Source organism: Amphiura filiformis, chromosome 13 (genome assembly GCF_039555335.1).
Source record: "Amphiura filiformis chromosome 13, Afil_fr2py, whole genome shotgun sequence".
NCBI classification, from domain to species: Eukaryota; Metazoa; Echinodermata; class Ophiuroidea; order Amphilepidida; family Amphiuridae; genus Amphiura; species Amphiura filiformis.
The window spans coordinates 49281805-49288945 of NC_092640.1; positions in this window are offsets into that span (position 1 = coordinate 49281805).

Below are 7141 nucleotides of genomic sequence, written 5' to 3' on the forward strand. Positions count from 1 at the left end.
GATTTCAGGGCTTCTAAATTCAATAACCTCCGCTTGCCTGCGTATACATATAGAAAGCTTAATGATGATGAAAAATCAATGTTGATGATCATATATATATTTCCACTTTGTTAATTAGAACCACATGCACATTTTGTTGGTGATTTCCTTGTCCTAAATATCGTACATAGGCCTATATGTGTAAATACAGTATAGGCCTAGGCTAGGCTTAAGCTTTAAGGCGCATGTAAGGCCTATAGTCGCGTGTAAAATAAAACCTAGTCTTTGTGTACACGTTGTCTATGGGCCTCTACAGCATCATGTATGGCCTCACTCTATCCTAACTCAAGCCGAAACCCTAACCCTAATATATAACTCTATTTTAAACCCGTATCTAATCCTCGGACCTAGCCGTATCTCTATCCCTATCCACGAGCCTAGCCCTATAAAACACCCTATTCCTAATGTGAACCTGACCCTAATCAACAATTCTAACACTAATCAGCAAGCCTAAATCGGAACACTAACCCTAAATCAATCTTAATCTGATCTGATCATGCTAGGACATGCTGCAGATACGAATCTCCAGATATAGTCCTAGGTTGAAGCAAAAACAGCGAAACAGTCATCATACAGGGTGTCCGAAAACCATTGATATTTTACTCGTCATGCTGTTTTCCAGAAATTTTCTTGTTAAAACATGTATTGCAACTGTCAATGTTTACATTCATGGCATTTTACCCGAGATTGGAGCAATTTGGTGCTTATATAGGTTAAAGACCGCTAATAGGCCTGGGCGATACATTGAAATACGACGAGTAACTATTTGTTTTCATGGCATTCGAAAAGACTGCATTAAAATCGCTGAAATTGATCAAGTTATATAGCCAACAAAGTACTTTTTAGAGTTTGATGCTTCAAAATGGTACTTTTTCTCTCATTATATGACATTTTTGTTGTAATACATGTAGTACCAAAATTCATACGCACGGCTTCGGTTTTTAGTAAACGTTCGCCCTATCATATTGTAACTTTCAGCTTCGAGGGCGCACTGTCATTTTAAGGTGTTTACGGTTCAGTGCGTTAAAACAAGAAAAGTCTCAGGTCAACCTATGTTGAATTTTGATCATTTGGCATCTAAATCCTAATAGTCTCACCTCGTATTAGTGGCGTTGAACTGAATATGAGAAAATTCCACCCGAAATTAGGCATTTTCCCATTGAAACCCGTGTAATACATAATTAGTGGTATTTAACCATTAAGGGCTGGAATTTAAAGAGCAGTACACATTACTCATTCGCGAGTAAACGAGTAAACCAAGCAAGCTGATTGTTCACCTACGAAAGTATTCCTATTGGATCGTAGTACATTTTGTTATCGCACTCTTTCAATGCTTTCCATAGTCGATCTAGACCTTTTTTCGAACTCATTTTCGGAATGACTCATCCTAAAGTAAAACGGGTTTTGTGTCTAGCGGCGTATCAGACTAGTGGCGTGTCAGATTCATTACCGTAGTGTGTCCTTTGAGATTGGTCCGAATTGACAGTTAAGTTAAGCAATTTGATTGGACGATATTTTACCAAAAACGACTGCTAAATACACATTTGCCCGTCATCGGATACTAAAATGTTACATTACTGTTAATTTGTAGCAATTTATAAGTAAACTGTTTCATTTTGTTCCTTTAAAACTACCCCGTGGTTTGTAAAATACGCACGGAGGAAATAAAATGTACGTTACAATCGCAATACAATAAGTCCTATGGTTTCTGATATAGGTCAAAGTATTACCATAAACACATTTTCATTGTTATAGATTTGTTTTGCCCCAAATATTAGGTGACATGTGAAATATAACAATAAAACATGTCAGTATCCAACACCTTTACCAAGTCCATATATCGATAAAAGTGGTTCAATTTGTCAAAGACAAAGCAAAACGAATAACTAAATGAACTATAATTCAGACTCGCAGCAGACAAGCGACTAACGAAGTGAATAGAATGAAATAAACAAATCAAAAATCAAATGCTAGTCTAATTTGGCCGAATAATACGGTAGGTCGAATATTTACTACACATTAAATCAGGCCTGGAAACTATCGAGGACAGAACACTTCAAATCTGACTGGTTGATATCATTACAGGTGTTTTTCCTGGTTTGAACAATAATGCCAGTTTGCCAAGCAGCATCCAGCAATCAACATAAACATCGCTGTCGAAGTGACGTAATAATCTGATTAACTACCATAGCAATAGGTTAAAACATTTTTGAATGTATCGCGCTGCACTAATACGTTCACGCGGTACTTCTGCATTGAGCAATGGATGTCAAAGAACAGGGATAAAGACCTGGGTCGTAATTCTATAGAACATTTATATCATATGGACAGATTCTCTTATAAACCAGCATGCGCACACTTTCTACCTCGATACATCTGGGCACACATTTTCATCTTAGAGCTTCTAAGCAGTGAACAACACTCAGTCAATGTCTCCATCACAGTCTTTGATTACACTACACGGTCGAGTGCATAGCAATGTGAGAGCTGTGGAGATTCTAGCGGAAACTTGGCCTCTTTGAATGTTTTTTGTCGAAACCTCAAGTGTTCCTTTCATCCAATCAGAATTTGTTTTATATCAAACGAAAGCTAACACCTCCCCCTAAAAAACTTTTCGTCACTATGTCAACATCAGATAACGCAAATAAATGTTGTAGCAAGGCGAGTGTGGTAAATCTGCTAACAACTACCTATTCAAGCACATTTTTTGACCAAAATGTAGGATTTAAAAGTCAAAACCTCAAGTGTTCCTTACAATATTTGTCAAATGTTATGTCATTAAATGAAAAAGCACACTTTTATTGTCCACACACTAGCGTCACTAGAATGAGCAATGACCAATTCTCTTTAAATTGCAATTATTGTGCAAAAAGTTACTATTTTCGCCTGTTTTGTCATACGGTTGTGAACTATGACGTTGCTAAAAAGAGCGCTTACAAATTGATATGCATGCACTCGCACCTGTAAGTTAAAATCTTAAAAAAACCCGGTTATATTGTATTCAACCTATGATTGCAGACACACATAGGTGATGAGTGCCTCCAAGATATCCCAATCTTACACCATCTGAAATCAAAGGTTTTCGCAAGTCCTCATGTAGACCTACTGCAATGACACATAATTGTACTAGTTGATATTTCTCAATAAACGTGGCGTGAATGCAATTACTGAAACAAGTGATTTGTTTTATTGCTTGGTTTTCTTGCCTCACAAAAAAAAACACTGAATCGATATCAATGATCACACGTCAGTGATTTTACAGTTATGGAGGACAAAATATTATTGCAGATATCAACTAGAGCATTTTGATCAAATACATCATACTCTTTAACCTAGTGGTATTTTTCAAACTGTTTACTTTATTTTTGTACGCACTGTATAAGATTTGGCTAACTGATGGGGACCTTACCCGTTGATTTACAGTGAAAAGTACCTTTTACTTTTGTTGCAACGGGCAATTCACACAAACATTGGAAACTGGGTGGCGTAAGAGTTGCTATTCAATCTTGACCAACTTGAGTAGAGGTGCATTTTTGGTTCTTTGGTAAGCGTATACATGTATAATCAACATTCCTTATAATCCATGCAATAATGTAGGCCTATAGCTTATACATGTAGTATCATGTTTAATATGATGCAAGAGTTATTATTAAAGTTTGTGGTGACTTTGTGTTATAGACACGGATCAAAATCATTTCAATAATCGCATACTAAATTTATTATCACCAGCTGTTAGTTCATACAGTATGTTCATTAATAATTAATGAACATCTCCGGGTGCACATCTGTGATGCACATGCGTACATGTATATGTTATGACGAGGAAACGGAAACCAGAAAATATCCCCAGCTGAATTAATGAGTAGATGTGGCGTATCTGCATGTAGTTCCGTGTTTTCGATTGGACTGTTATAATCTTTTTCAAAAAAAGAAAGAAAGAAAAGAAATGCGTCTGACTCAGTGTTTCCATGCAAATATTATCAGGTAACGAGGCTAATTTTATTGGTAGTTTATCATAGACTAAACAATTATTATGTCAACAATTAATTTGTCACATAATACTTAAATATTGGTCTTTTGTAATTATTAAATTTCAACTCATTTGACGTATTTTAATATACTTTGTCTTCCGCGTTAGTGTGGCAATTATAATAATAATAGAAAAACCATATTAAATAAAACAAAACAAACATCATCATTCACCTCTTTTATCACGTGGTTATGTACAGTAAGCCAAAAAATTAAGGTACCAGTTGTGATCACCACTGCATATCCTATATAAAGAAATATGTGTCAAAATTAAAACAAGCAGCCAATACCTGTACTATTTAGCTCTGATTCATGACCTCATTTGTTGAAATTATTTGAAAATTAAAGAAACGGTGGTCTGAAACCTAATAAAGAAACGAAATCAAAAGTTGCACTTTTGTGTTCAAATAAATGAAAGCACGTCGTTAATTTTAACGTGTTAATCAATGGAAGCATGGCGCTGTTTCTCTTGTTCGTGAACGTATTGTGTGCAAATCAATGGGGCACGCAATGGAGGAAACTGCAACTTTACATTGGCATCTTCCTTGGGTTTTTGGATCGTCATATCTTTATTTCTTGAACAATTTTAACAAACGAGGTCTTAAATTCGAGCTAAAAGATGCAGCTATTGGCTTCTGGTTCCAATTATGACATATATGTCTTTGTTTAGGATATGCAAGGGGTGAACATAGCTGGTACCTTATTTTTTTGGCTTCCTGCATATGTTAAAGATTGATGAGAGCAGCTTTGGCCAAATTACTTGCGATCCGTTGTCTACTCAAAAAAGTCGACTTGATCCTTTAAGATACTATCACTGAATTTAATTCTGATCACGGACTCCATCCGAATTACTTGATTCTATTTTTCTCACTCACTATCGATTGATAATCCAACACCATGCCCGTATGCAATACATGGACTCCATATGGTGCAATATGGCATATTGTTTTCAAACACTCCTCCATACGCCATACATAAATTATCCCAGCCACATTTCCCTAATATGACATTTAAAAATAAATAAAAAAGGTTCGGCTGAGGTGGGGCTCGAACTCACGCCGCGCCGCTATCATGTATATTGTGTGAGCTTAACGCCCTAGACCGCTCGGCTACCAGACTTGTTGGTATCCATCTTGAAACTTATTTGAACATATAATCGCAACTTCAACATAGGCCTACCAGGTGTCAAGCAAAGACAGAAAACGTACCATATTTTGGAGTTTTATTTCCTTAAAACATTAATGTCTATAAGCGCTCAATTGTTGATAACTGTGTGTTGTACATACATAAATATAACAATAAATGGGCCTCTATACATGCACAATACAGCATATCGATTTTGAGTACTCGTATATACACGTAGGTCAGTATTTGGAGCCTACCATTTTTCTTGTATACACGTTCGATGTTTTTATAATTTAAATAAAAAATCAACATTAGACCCCAAAGTTTATTTCAGAAAATAAAAGATAAGATTACCATAAAAACGAAACAGTAATCTTTGGCGGGGTATAATGTTATTTTTACATATAACATTCTACCCCCATTTTCACTAAATCAAAAACAAATATTTTGGCGTATATAAAATTGAAATAAAATTATCTGTCTCTTAAACCAGTGGCGTGCGCAAAGGGGGGGCGGGTGGCGTCCCCCCCTCCTCCCCACTTTTGTTGGTCATTCGGGGATTTGCTCCGAATCAGACTCCATTCGGGGGAACTGAACAACCTGCCCCCCCCCCCTTTCAATGTGCGGCGCACGCCACTGTCTTAAACAAAATGCCACAATTGGGTATCACGAATCATTTTATAGGATGTGCAGTTAATATTCATATATTCTTTTATACATAGGATGCTTCCGTTTAGAAACAAAAAAATCATTGAAAACCCTCCCATTCGGCTATTTTAAAAAGGTAACCACGCTTCCCTAGAATGTGCAATAAATTAGCATTAATTGTTTTCTTATTTCAATAACATTCAAGAAAAACAAGACGTTTGGCGAAAAGAGGAGTGGTTTTTAATATATTCCACTCTTCTAGACAGAGAGCTACGATAATTGCATACATTTCAAACAGTTTCAACTTTTGCTAGGGAAAATACCTTATATAATTGCTTTGTGTCGTGTATGATCCACTTCGTTGCGCGGTGCGATGCTTTTTAAATATATCGCAGCATCGCGCGGTGAAATTAAAATATATCATCAGCTAACCATAAGCGTGCATGGCTGCGATATAGCAGCGATTTTCCAACTCCATCGCGGACCGAAATTCCCAAACGGGCGATGAGAATTTTCACCGCTGCATGAGCTCGTAAAAACCTTGCTCAGATTATAGTTTTTATAGCATCGCATCGCGCTGCGATGTGGAGTCAGGATGGTTTGGATATTTATTAAAAAAAATACCCCTGCAAAAAAAAACCCTTCGTTTTTATGTTCATGGAAATTTGCATGCACCAGGAACTAGTTTAAGATTGTTTTGCAAAGGCATGGTGCACTGTGGTAATGTGGTAATACTCCTCTTTGGACTCTTACTTATAGTTAACATAATCGTGCTGTACAATAAGGGGCCAAACAAATTAAAACTCGTCTAAAACTTCATATAGACCTTACAAAGTGGACCGTATTAAATTTCTGAAACTGATTAGATATTCTGTTATATTGGTGTGACATATGACACCATTGTATAAAACTAGTATTTGAAAGACTGCGATTGCATCGCCCAAATCGTGGTGTTATTTTACCTTTAATATTACGGACCGTCCAGCACGTAAATGGAGACGTGCTAAGGTTGTACAAATTGTTTACGAAAAGGTATTCAATTTGATGGTACAATGATATATAAGAAGGAGACTTGTCCATATTAACTTGACCCAATAGTAAAACCAATGAATAGATGTAAAGGATGATTGGGAATAAAAGAAAATACGAATGAGGCAGTGGAGAAAGTTCATTCACTAATGGAAAAGAAATCTTTTAAGGCTAGAAGCACCCATTTGGATCGTGGAATATCATACTTAATATGGTCTTATCTTTGAACAAGTTCATTAGGAATGTTGATATCAACTGTGATATCAACTCA